General features: G+C 36.0%; 1 non-coding gene across 1 annotated transcript; it reads left to right on the forward strand.

Moving 5' to 3' along the window:
* The first annotated feature begins 1,059 nt into the window (after positions 1-1,059).
* On the forward strand, positions 1,060-1,165 carry LOC112767761 (small nucleolar RNA R71). The gene has a single exon (XR_003185202.1). It is a non-coding gene; the product is annotated as a small nucleolar RNA R71 (small nucleolar RNA).
* Positions 1,166-9,957: the final 8,792 nt, after the last annotated feature.

Genomic DNA, 9,957 nt, shown 5'->3' on the forward strand with positions numbered 1-9,957 from the left:
AGAGAGTCTGGGAATGGGTTGTCCGCACGCTTTGGAGGGGCGTGTTCTACTTCTTCCTTCTTCTCCTCTGGAGCTTCCTTTTCAACTAGCTCTTTATTGGCCTTGGTCTCAGAGCCAGCTACTTTACCACTTCTTAATTGAATACCCTTGCAATCTTCTCCTGAGTTCACCACTGTATCACCTTGAACTGTACTTGCAGACCTCTCAAGTATTTGCTTGCTCAGTTGGCCCACTAGCACCTCTATGTTTCTAATGGAGGCCTTAGTTTCCTGCATAAATTGTGCTTACGCACTTGCCACTTGTTCACTTATTATGGTGATAGCCTTGCATTCCTCTCTTGAATTTGGAATTGTGTTACCAGGAAGGCTATTAGTGGTCCTCTGATCAATTTTATTGACCTTTGTGGCTAATTAACCCATTTGAATTTCCAAGTTCTTGATGGATGCTCTGGTTTTCTATCTAAAACCTGTCAATATTGCTTCCAAATCATTGTTCTGCTGGAAACCGCCCTAAGAACTATTGTTGACGTTCTGAGGTCTCTGAGGTTGGTCCCTCCATCCAAAATTTGGGTGATTCCTCTATCCCTGGTTGTATGTCTTAGAATATGGATCATTGTTGGGATTTCTAGGACCACTCCCCATGTAATTCACCTGTTCAGAAGAAGGTTGAGCATAATCATAATTATCATTTTGTATAAAGTTACATGCCATGTCATAGGAGACTTCTTGTGGTGGATTTTGGGTGTTGATAGCTGAGACTTGCATGCCACCCATCTGTTGAGTAAGTAGATTTATTTGCTGAGACATCAGCTTATTCTGAGCAAGAAGAGCATTAACAGCTTCTACTTCCAACACACCTCTCTTTTGAGAGGTTTCAGAGTTCACAGGATTCCTGTTAGATGAGTAGAGATATTGGTTGCTTGCAACTAATTCAATCAGCTCAATAGTCTCCTCTGGTGTCTTCTTCTTGTGCAATGAACCACCTGCAGAGGTATCTAAGCTCATCTTTGACATCTCTCCTAAGCCTTCATAAAAGATATCCAGTTGGGTCCACTTGGAGAACATGTCAGGAGGGCATTGCCTAGTCAGTAGCTTGTATCTCTCCCAAGCTTCATAAAGAGTTTCACCCTCCTTCTGTCTGAAAGTCTGAACCTACAACCTAAGCTTAGTCAGCTTCTTTGGTGGGAAAAATTTAGTGAGAAATTCAGTAACGACCTTTTCCCAAGTATTCAGACTCTCCTTTGGTTGGGAATCTAGCCATAGCTTTGCTTTATCCCTCAGAGCAAACGGGAAAAGCATGAGTCTGTACACCTCTGGATTCACTCCATTTGTCTTCACAGTATCACATATCTACAGAAAATCAGATATGAACTGATTTGGATCCTCATGAGAAAGTCCATGATACTGGCAGTTTTGCTGCACCAGGGTGACCAGTTATGGCTTCAACTCAAAGTTGTTTGCAGTTATAGGAGGCACCACAATACTTTTTCCATAAAGATCCGCAGTAGGGGCAGAATAAGAGCCAAGCACTCTCCTCTGTTGATCATCCCCATTCGGATTTACCACATTGGCATTAGCATTATTATTTGCCATAGTGGATTCTGCAGCCTTGCAAAGTCTTTCTTGTTGTAAACGTTGCCTGAAAGTTCTTTCAGGTTCAGGATCAAAGTCTAAGAGATGTTCTTTGTCTCTATTCCTGCGCATACGCAAGTAGAAAACGAGAAAAAATGGGACTCTCTACGTCAGAGTGCAAAGAAGTCCCTGTGAGGTAACCTGTGTAAAATAAAATAAAAATACTAAATAGATAAAAAAAATTCAAAAATTTAAAAAAAATAAACAGAAAAATTAAAATAAAAGCAATTGGGTAACACCAAACTTAATTTCAGAAATTAAAAAAAAAATATTAATACTAAAATATTTATTTATTTATTTAATTTTTTTATTTATTTATTTTTTATTAAATTTAAAGATAAAAACAAAACTAATAAAATATAGAAAGAGAAAATAAAATAATGGAAGTAAACAAAAACAAAAATAAAAGAAAGTAAAAATAGAAGGAAATTAAAATAAAAATGAAATAATAAAATATAAAAAAATAAAAACGAACTAAAAAAAAGAAAGAAAGAAAGATCAAAGCAAAAGGACGTAAAGGAAACAGGAGGGGGGAGAAACGAACGAAACTGTACGGGAAATAAAATAAATAAAAAAAAATAAAAATTAATAATAATAAAATAGAACTAATTAAAATTAAAACGCCTAATCTAAGCAATCAAATAACTAATAGTTGTTAATCACAGTCAATTCTCGGCAACGGCGCCAAAAATTTGGTGCGGATTTTCTAACCACAGACTTACCGGCAAGTGCACCGGGTCGTACCAAGTAATACCTTACGTGAGTAAGGGTCGATCCCACGAGGATTGATGGATTAAGCAACAATAGCGTTTGATAGGATTAGTTAGACAAACAGAAAATAATGTTTGGGAGTTCAAAAGACATTAAACAATATTAAAAATATTAAAGACAGGCAGATAAATAAATTGGGAATAAAATATGAAGAAAATAGTTAAGGTTTTAGAGTTATCTATTTTCCCTGATTAATTTTTTTTACTAACTATTTTAATCATGTAAGATTTAATTTATGGCAAACTATATGTGACTAGACCCTAATTCCTTAGACCTTCCTAGTCTCCTCTAAAATTCATCAACAGCCAATTCCTTGGTCAATTAATTCCAATTAGAGGGTGATAATCAATTTCTAGTTTATATGCCACAAAAACTCTAATTATCCAAGAGGTAAAAGGATTATATGTCACGTATCCTATTAAATTCAGATAATTAAAATTTAGGAGAAATAGTTTTCAAGCTGTTGTTCAGGTAAAGAGCTTTTCCAAGTTTTACAAGAACTCAAATAGAAAGAGGGTCATACTTCCGTTCCACCCAAATTCATAAAATAAAGAGCGAAAACAATTCTTAAATTATAAATCCATACATAAATTAAAATAGTAAAAGCAATAAAATTAATCCATAGAAATAGACAGAGCTCCTAACCTTAACAGTGGAGGTTTAGTTGCTCATGGAAAAGAGAAAATAAGGATTCAGGTAAAAATGTACCGAGTTCCAATCTGATGGCATCAGATCCCTTTTTATAACTAATCCTAATAAATTTAAAATCTAATATTTAAAACTAAACTTAAAATAATATCTTTTCCTAATTTAAGATTTGAATTTAAATTTGAATTAATTAACAGATCTTCAGTTGATGGGTGGGGACCACTTGTTCTATCCATTCTGCAGCTTCTAATCTGTGTTTTCGGGGCTAAAAATTGAGTTAAAACAGCCCAGAAATCGCCCCCATCGTTTTTCTGCATTTTCTGCACGTGGTGCATGTGACGCGTCCGCGTCGTCCACGCGTTCGCGTCATTTGTGCAGATTCCAGTCCACGCGTTCGCGTCAGGCACGCGATCGCGTCATTGCGATTTTCTTCATTCCGCGCAGTCGCGTGAGCCATGCGTCCGCGTCGGTATTCGCTGGTCATCTTCTTGGCTTCTTCTCTTTCTCTGTAGAAACTTCATCAAATCCATCCGAATGCTACCTAAAATAATTAAAATTGCACAAAACTCAAAATAGCATCCATAGTGGCTAAAATATAATTAATTCTTAATTAAATTCAATAATTTAGATGCAAATTCACTAGGAAAAGATAGACAAGATGCTCACGCATCAAGTAACCTGACTTTCCTCGCCTTGGTTTCAGATTTAGTCTCTGCAACAGGTGTGTCCTATCGGGCACGAGACACGAAGGTCCTGATCCCTAGGGCCGGCCAGTTCTCTCTGCAAGCTGGCCTGCAGGCCCATCTTTAGATACTCCTCCTTCTTCTGCACCACAAGCATCATCCACCCATCAGATGTTACTTCAAATCCTTGAGAGGTTCGACCGGCAAGACCGACAGATGGAGCAAATGGAGTACCGTAACAAGCGCCGATACAACTATCTGAAGGAACTCATAGTTGGTACTCAACCACCTCCAGAGCAGAAGGACGCCCCTGACTCCCCTTCATATAGTAGCACAGAAAGCCAAGGCAAACCAGACAGTGGAGGCGATGCTTCCAGCCCTACCTTGCTCCTTACTGATGGCACGGAGGACCGTGCCAAGCTTTAATTTTGGGGAGGTCAGCCCTTGACTTCCGGAGGTAACTTCTCTCTCTTAACACCAACATGTTAGTTTTTCTTTTGTTAGATAGCATAGATTGCATGATAATAATTGTTTGCATGTATGTTTTGCTTGGTTAAAGTAATGAGTTTCTTTTTCAAAGACCTTTTTTTTATAGTATTTCACTAATTTAAATTAAAATTTGTATTAAACTTGTTTGAGGATTGTAATTTGGAACATGAATTATAGCTAAGAACACACAACCTGTGAGATTTTGAGCTTAATTGCATGGTTATATTATTTAACCATGATTTTTATTCTTGTGTGTGTTTTCTTATCTATGATTGTAATCTTTGCTTTGTTCCATTCTATATGTTCATTGTTTAGTGTATTTACATGCATGCATATAATTGAGGCCATCATTTGTTATTAGCTCACTTATCCCAAATAGCCTACCTTTTCAATTATCTTTGTTTGCCACCTTGAGCCTTTTAATCCCCTTGTTCTATATTTTACCACATCACCAGCCTTAAGCGGAAAAATAATTAATTACCCCAATTGAATCTTTGGTTAGCTTAAGATAGAGATTGTGTGTCAATTAAGTATGGGAAACTGTGGGAACTTGGGTTGAAGAAATGGTGCTGTGTTTTATTGACAAAAGTATTGGGAATTTGGGTGTACACTCATGTGAGATCAGAAAAATTAAAAACCCATGTGCATTGATATGTTATGTTTGCTTTCATATTAAAAAAAAATTCAATTTTACAGCATAATTAAATAAATAAATAAATAGGGGACAAAATTACCCCAATGTTAAGTTTAATAAAAGATCAATGCATATGTGGTAAAATTAAATAAAAATTTGATACATGAGTATGTGATGCAAAAGTGGGAATTTTGGGTAGCTAGGCATGATTTTAGAAGTACATAGAGTGTGTGTGTGTGTTAGGTGAGAACTTAGGTTAGTCAAAGATTCAATTTATAGCTCACTTGTCCATACATATATCCTCACCCTTACCTTAGCCCCATTACAACCTTGAAAAGACCTCATGATGTTTGCATTGGTGCATTAAATATTTGTTGATTGGTTAGATGAAGAACAAAGTTTTAGAAAGCATGACTAGAGAAGAGTAGAATGATTAACCCTAGACACTTGAGAGATTAGAGTGCATATACACTACCAGTGAGGGTTCAATACTTGATTCTATGTTCCCTGCTTTCATGAGCTATCTTCTTACAGGTTTACTTGTCTTTACTGTATGATTTGAATTAGTGGAATCTAATTTATGTTTGTCTTGGAGAACTTGTTTATTTTTAACCAAGTAGGCAGAAACATCTTAGCATATAGTTGCATTCATATATAGGTTGCATCTCATGAGTCTTACTTTCCCCTATTTATTCCTTTGCTCTCCTTGAGCTTAGCATGAGGACATGCTAATGTTTAAGTGTGGGAAAATTGATAAACCACTATTTTATGGTTTATCTTATGCTCAATTGAGTAGTTTTTTATCAAGTCTTTGAACACTTATTCATACTATTTGCATGATTTTACAATTCCTTCCCAAGTTTGTTCTATGGTTGAAAACTTACTTCCTAAGCCTTTAAATTGTGTATTTGTAATTCCCCTTTATACCATTCGATGCCGTGATTTGTGCGTTAAGTGTTTTCAGGTTTACAGGGCAGGAATGGCTTAGAGGATGGAGAGGAAGCTTGCAAAAATGGAAGGATCACAAGAAATAAAGGAGATAACAAGCGAGGAATGACGCGTGCGCGCACCTGACGCGTGCACGTGAATTGGAGTTTGCACGGCGACCCGTGCACATACCAGAAGCGTACGCGTGACATGCGCCACGTGCAGAAATCTCAGAAAATGCTGGAAGCGATTTTGGGCTGAGTTTGGTTCCCAGTTTTCGGCCCAGAAACACAGACTAGAGCCAGGGGACAAGCAGAGACTCAACACACATTCACACATTCTGATTCGCATAGTTTTGAGTTTTTAGTTTGAATCTTAGAGAGAAAAGACTACTTCCTCTAGGTTTCCTTCACATTCATAGTTTGAGTTTTATGCTTTTGATTTGGATATTGAGAAGAGTTACTACCTCCGTCGAAGTTTTCATTATTCTAGTTTGTTTCCTTATTCCTTTACTCTTTTAATTTCCATTAACCCTGTTCAGATAGGTATGTTTATGATTTTGGATTTATTAATGCAAAGAACTATTTTTACCTTTAATTAATTTTCAGTTATTATTTATTTTATCATGTCTTCTTCTTATTCCCTTTATATGTCTGTGAACGGTGTATTCATGTCAATGGAGTAGACTCCCAACTTGACTTGGGATTTGATTAAGAGGAAACCCTTGAGTTGGAATACTCAAGTGTTAATTTTTATTGGAAGTTGTTGGCTAGCTCTCTAGTCTCTGACCCTAATCCTTCCTTAAGAGAGGGTTAGGACTTGGGATTCAGAATTGGTTAGTTAGTTACTTGACTTTCCTTTATTCAGTAAAGGATAACTAAGTAGAACAATAACCTTTCACTATTACACTTGGAAAAATCCAAAAAGGATAGAACTTCCGATTAATCCTCTCCCGGTCAAAGCTTTTATTTTAATTATATAAATTCTCTCGTTAATTTTCATTGCTTTAATTTACAATTATTTACTTTTCTGTTCTCCAACTCTTAAAATTTCTCAGAAAACTTCTGACTAATAAAATAGCACTCTTTTGTCAACTCGTTAGGAGATGACCTGGGATTTCTACTCCCAGTATTTTTTTATTCTAAAATTATGACAACCATTTCTAAATTGATAAGCGGAGTTTTCGTCGGTTAAGAACTATACTTGCAACGCTGTTTTCTCTATAAATTTTAATCGGCAATTTTGCGCCACGTCAACCCACTTGTTATTGGAAACATTAGCAGTTGGAATCTTATTTTTGGTCGATACCCCTTGAGCCTTTTTGTCGACCATCGTCATAGTACACATTTGTTGTTTGATAGGAGTGTTTATTGGTTCCTGCTCTTACCTTTACCAACTTGCTTCAGTCGAGCCTGCCTTAATTCCTCTTGGTAAACATATTCTTTTCTTTTCTTGTAAGACTCAAATGTCCTAGAAGTTGAGGCGTTGAACAAAGCATTACATTAAGGATAAACAACAACGTTGCCTTCCTCCTCTCTTTACTTTAGCAAAAAATCCAACAAATCTTCCCTTACCTTTAAATAAATAAGTCTCTCAGATTTAAACATATCCAGTTTGAATTGGTCATCCTAGGTAACTGGTTTGACAATTGCCATATTAACTCAAAAAGCCAATTCCTTAGCTTCAGCAAAGTTCGAGGTGACTTGGAATATCAAAATCTACCTTTACTTCAGGCTTTTCTGCAAATTTTAGTCAACCATATTCAATAGCCTTCTAAATTAAGTCCCTGAAATGTATGCAATTATTAGTATAATATCCAGAAGCTTGATGAATTTTACCAAATTATTTCTAATTTCAAATACAAAAAGATTTTTATTCCTTTCAGGGAGAACAAGTTTCTTATCATTTAAAAGCATGTCGAAGATTTGTTCAAATTTTGTCAAATAAAAGGAATATGCTCTCCCCCTTGATAAGGGAGCTTTTTCTTTAGCTGGGTTAAGAGATCGACACACATAAGGTAGACAATCTTTTGACATTATTACAAAAGTAGTTTCATTATTCGACTCTTTTTTCAGCCATGCATTCGACAAAAGCTACTTTTTGTTAAAGAAAGTTTTCTTTTTATTTGACTCATGCTCCTTTTTCTTTATTGAGTGTTTCAATCTATTGAGCCTTGCCAACCAACTGAGCTAAGTCGACAAACTGCCGGTTCACTAGCTTCTTAAAAATACTAAAGTCAAGGCCATTGAAAGCCATTTGGACAACCTTTAGTTTAGGAATAGGAGTGAAACATATGTTTCTCATATTCTTGAATTGTATGAGATAATAATCAATTGGCTTTTCCTTCTCTCTGCTAATTGTAAACAAATCTGATAAGGTTACCTTTAGTTATCCTATAGAGAATTGATCATGTAAACTTCTTTCTAATTGTACCCAATTGTGAATCGAATTAGGCTGCAAATTAGAAAACCATGTAAAAGCATTTTTCGTAAGAGAAGAAGAAAAGTAACTCATTTTCAAGTATTCATTATTTGTTAATTCTCCTATGTCAAACATATACCGAGGCACATGCTCGACAATCGACTCACCACTTTCTCCTGAAAACTTGGTGAGGGATTTCGGGGCCTTGATGCCCTAGGGAGTTTAGCCTATATTACATAGTCGAAAAATGGGGATATAAAATAAGGCTTATTTGTTACAGCTATGTTAAACCCTGCTCTATTCAAAACTCGCTCGACAGCTGGGTTTTGTTTTGACCATAGGCTTGAGCAGTATTATTTGCTCTAACATCATTTAATACCCTATTTGAATCATCTTCCCTGTGTACCAAAGAGGATTATTTGCACGTGTTCTACCTAATGTGGATATTATAGGGTTAAATGATCGATTAGTTGCTCCTGTAATGTCATCGACTTGACTAGTCACTTACTCTATTCTAGCATTGTTATTTTCTATCATGGGGTTTAAAACTGTAGGCATCTGCTGAGTAAGCATATTGACTAAGTCGTGGTGGTTATCTTCAATCTGTTATACAGCAAAAAATTTGACTATTTTTGGAGGCACTGTCCCAACAAGAATTCGCCTCGATATTTTTGGAAAAATAGATCCCCCTACTACCCATAATCGACCCGTTTGGCTGGGCTGACCCTATGTCCTGTGTCGGAAAGACACTTGGCATTGTCATGGGTACTCATCAAATAGATATAAGAATTGTAATTAAATCCACTAAGGTTATAGCCTCTTTGCATACCCATTTGAGGATACCTTGGAGGAGGCAAGGGATTGTATAAAAGCTTATATCTTATTGTTGTAACTCCTCATAAACATTCAATATTTTGGTTTTCATAAGATGGGGAATAATTAGGAGGCAGCTCATAAGGGGGCCATGTTGCTGGTGTGGTGGAAGGAATTCCCTCTGTAACAATTATAGGAGTTATTCTTTGACCAACACTAACCACTGCGGGAGTCGATTCAGTTTTCGGTCTTCTCGTGCTACTTTTTCCAGTCTGTCCATCGTCATTATTCGACATATCAGTCGAAGTGGAAGCAATATCTGACATATTTATTAGCTTTTCACTACGTAATTGCATGCAAAATTGGACACTAAATCATACTAGGATTCCACCGGACGTGCCAATTTATTTTGCTTGATTTCAACAGGAGTTTCGATCAAGCTTTGTATCAATAATCTCAATTTGGAAAGCAGATATGACTCCTCTAAGAAGAGAGGTTGAAATGAGCCTTGTATATAGTATAAAAATATTGGAATTCATATATTAATAATAGAGCTATAACCAAATGATTAACATGAATAAAGACATTGAAAATTAAATAACATTACAAACTGAAATTTGCAAAAGAAAACATAATGAAGAAATACTCCAAATTTGGAAATGAAAGAACAAATGAAGAACAAAGAAGAAAGCTGAAAAGAAAGAAACAAAATAAATTGACTTCAAATACTTTCATGCACTTACACTCCATGATTTTTCTTGACGTCAGTGTGACTTGGAAAACTTTCTTGCATAGATTTAGTATAATTTGAAATGTTGAATTAAAGTCCCTCTGACCTTCTTCTATTCCTCCATCTATAGAGAAAGAATCTGTACTGTGCTGCATAATTATTGATTTTCTACCCACGTTATTGGTTCTTTACTCTCCAGGGTTAACTACC

This window comes from Arachis hypogaea, chromosome 17 (genome assembly GCF_003086295.3).
Source record: "Arachis hypogaea cultivar Tifrunner chromosome 17, arahy.Tifrunner.gnm2.J5K5, whole genome shotgun sequence".
In the NCBI taxonomy this organism is placed as follows: domain Eukaryota; kingdom Viridiplantae; phylum Streptophyta; class Magnoliopsida; order Fabales; family Fabaceae; genus Arachis; species Arachis hypogaea.